We start from the raw sequence: 3,447 nt of genomic DNA on the forward strand, positions 1-3,447 counted from the left end.
GTAATACCTTTGCTCTACCTCCATCTCCCTCCACTGTCTCTCTGTTAGTATGACAGTTTTTATTTTGTTTCTTTCAATGCCTTTTCTTCACTATAAATTTCTGATTCTTTTCTGTCATTTCAATAGTATATTGACCATCTTTTTCAAAATCATTTTAATGATTTAAGAACTGTGGTGAAATATAGAATTATTGCAGTGTGGGGGCATTTTGCCCACTAGTCTATGTTAGTTCCTGTTACAGCAATTCCATTAATCCAATTCCCACTCCTTCGCCATAACACTACAAATCATTTTAAGTGCCTATTAAATTCACTTTTCCAGGCATCAATTGATTCTGTTTTCACAGGCAATGAATTCCAAATAAATTTTTCCTCCCATCCCCTTGCATTCTTCATCCAAGAATATTAATCTGTCTCTTTTGGTCCTTGTAGCTGTGTGGACTGTCTTGGCAGCTGGAGAATTTAAGTTGAAGTAATTAGGAAAATTTGAATTTGGGGTTAATCTTGATTGCACTAATCGTGAATTGATCATGTTGTTGCAAAAACCTCTTGGGTTCACCACTTCCCTTCAGGGAGGAAGTTTACCATCTTTACCTGATCGGATCTATAAACAACACTAGACTCACTGATGTGGTTCAGCCCCCTCAGTTCATAGACCATTAAGGATTAACAATAAATGACAATACCTGCCCTGTATGAATAAATAGGAAATCTATTGCCTTTCCTTTAGTTATGCTATCTAAACCAGTTCAAATTTTGTACAACTCCAACAAATCCCCTCTCTTTGTTCCAAGGTGAACACCACCATCTTCTTTATTGTTACCATAGAGCTTAAAAAATCCTAACTTTTGGTGTCATTGTAACAAGTGTTTTCTATTTCCTCTAGGACTTCATACTCTTCCCAAGATATATTGATCACAACTGGGTGTAGGATGTAATATTCTAATTTTGGCTCAACCAGAATGGAAGGTGATGAGTGCAAGGATTAAATGGAACACTAGTCTGTTAGACAAAGAGCAAAGGGAACAGGTGGTGGCCTATTGGAAGAAACCAGATAGACAAAAAAATAGGAATATCACTTGTGGGATTGGAAAAGGTTTGGAGTATTGGGTAACTGAAAGAGCTGACAGTTTTGGAGCAACTTCTGTGATGCAAGAGTGATGAGAACCAGAGGGAGAAATTTGAAGAGGCAGTCACTAACGGAGCATTTCAGATTTTCCCAGTGATACTCAAGTTTTATCTCCAAGGGGACTGCAACCTTGTCATGGTTTGGAGGTTTGATGCCCTAGTCACCCTGTGAGCGATGTTGGCTGGAGCCAGGGCTTTATGACTTTGGTTGTTGGTAGGGTCATCCATGTCAAATAGGTCAAAGGGTAGAGGCAAGACTAAGAATGGTCCACTGGTCCTCCAGTTTTGGGGGTTCAGCTCAGGGCTGACAACCCCTACTGGTAAAATAATACCGTTACAGGAACAGCAATAAAGAATTCTTCGGCATCTGAATAGCCAAGGACAGAAAGAAATGGAGGACTTTTATTGCTACCCTAAGTGCCAGCAGCATAACAAGCAATAGGTACTCAAGTTTTATAATAATTTGGACACAAACTTCAGTCACCTCAACACTGAACTAATTCCACAGGCCCATGCTGTGTATGATTGTTGGTACTGTGTTTTGCATCTTGGTACTGGTGGAATGCTGTTTCATGTATGGTTGAATGATAATTGAACTGGAACTTGAGACTCAATTTCAAAGGCTCTATGACTTCTTTTCTTAGTATTAATCATGTTTGTTTTCATAATTTGGTAGCAAGGACATTAAATAGAAGGAATGGGGCATAAAAATAGAATGGAATACCCAGAAGATCAGATTTAATGAAAAGTCCTATTGTAACTAACAGCTTTGAGTTTGGATTTCCTGCAAACATAACATAAACATGAGAAAGTCTGCAGATGCTGGAAATCCAAAGCAACACACAGAAAATGCTGGAGGACCTCAGCAGGTCAGGTGCAGCATCTTTGAAAATGAATAAACAGTTGATGTTTTGGCTCGAGACCTTTCTTGGCCTGAGAAGAAAGGGGAAAGATGCCAGAATAAAAAGGTGCTGTTGGGGGGGGGGGGGGGGTGGAGTGGCTAGCTGGAAGTTGATAGGTGGGTGGGAAAGGTCAAGGGTTGGAGAGGAAGAAATCTGGTAGAAAAGGAGAGTGGACCATAGGAGAAAGGGAAGGAGGAGGGGAACCAGGTGGAAGCAATAGGCATGTGTGAAGAGGTGAAAGGTCAGAGTTGGGGAGGCAGTTGCTTTACTGAAAGAAGAAATCAATATTCATGCCATCAGGTTGGAGGCTACCTAGATGGAATATAAGATATTGCTCCTCCACCCTGAGGGTGGCCTCATCTTGGCACAAGACTAGGCCATGGGCCGACATGTTGTAACAGGAATGGAAATGAGAATTAAAACGTTTGGCCACTGGGAGCTCCTGCTTGCGGCAGATAGTGTGGAGGTGCTCGACGAAGCAGTCCCCCAATTTATGATGGATCTCAGCAATGTATAGAGGAGGCTGCATCGGGAGCACTGGACACAACAGACAACTCCCAGCAGATTTGCTGTTGAAGTGTTGCCTCACCTGGAAGGACTGTCTGACGCCCTGAAAGGAGGTGAGGGAGGAGGTGTGTGGGCACTTAGGCCGCTCGCAGGGATAAGTGCCGAGGGGAGATAAGTGGGGAGGGACAAACGGACAAGGGAATCATAGATGGAGCAATTTCTGCCGAAACCTGGGAGGTGGCGTGATAAGGGTAGCTTTACTGGTAGGATCCCTTTGGAGATGGTGGAAGTGCTTATGATAATGTGTTGGATGTGAAGCCTGATAGGGTGGTGGGTAAGGACAAGAGGGACTATCACTTTTAAGGCAGTGGGAAGATGTGGTGAGTGCGGATGCTTGGGAAATGGAGGAGATGTGGGTGAGGGCAGCTTTAATAGTGCAGGTAGGGAAACGCCGTTCATTAAAGAAGGAGGACATCTCTGAAGTATTTTTTGTTCTGGTATACATGTATATTGGTTAGTAAATTACTGGACACACCTAGCATCACAAGATCGAAGGGTATAGGGAGGAGCTGGTGAGACAAGGCAGGGGGAGAATTGAAGTCAGGTTCTTACAGCGTTAAAAAGATTTTGTGAACTTGAAGGCAGTGATAATGCATGATCTCAAGATCCGGGGGAGATTTTTATTTGAGTGATGGGGGAGAAGAGTCTGCATGTGTTGGAAATTAGAGCTGGAAAGGGATGCACTCAATGTTGCTCTGAGCATCACCTACATTACTTAAACGTCACAAGTGTTTATATATCATTCCCTCTGTAACTGGACAGCTCATAAATCAAATCCGATTCTAAACCAACTTTCCCACATTTTTTTAATGTATCTCTGGATATGTTTATAGAGTTATCCAGTATCTTTG

The 3,447-nt window shown here is 42.4% G+C and overlaps 1 protein-coding gene across 1 annotated transcript in view; it reads left to right on the forward strand.

The window, feature by feature from the left end:
• Positions 1 to 1,748: 1,748 nt before the first annotated feature.
• LOC132395984 (protein ABHD15-like) overlaps positions 1,749 to 3,447 on the forward strand; it is a 54,827-nt gene continuing 53,128 nt past the window's right edge. The window contains exon 1 of the mRNA XM_059973246.1: positions 1,749 to 3,447. This exon is cut by the window's right edge and continues 1,521 nt beyond it. The gene's annotated coding sequence lies outside the window, so the exon portion shown is untranslated.

This window comes from Hypanus sabinus, chromosome 6, assembly GCF_030144855.1.
Source record: "Hypanus sabinus isolate sHypSab1 chromosome 6, sHypSab1.hap1, whole genome shotgun sequence".
NCBI lineage: Eukaryota > Metazoa > Chordata > Chondrichthyes > Myliobatiformes > Dasyatidae > Hypanus > Hypanus sabinus.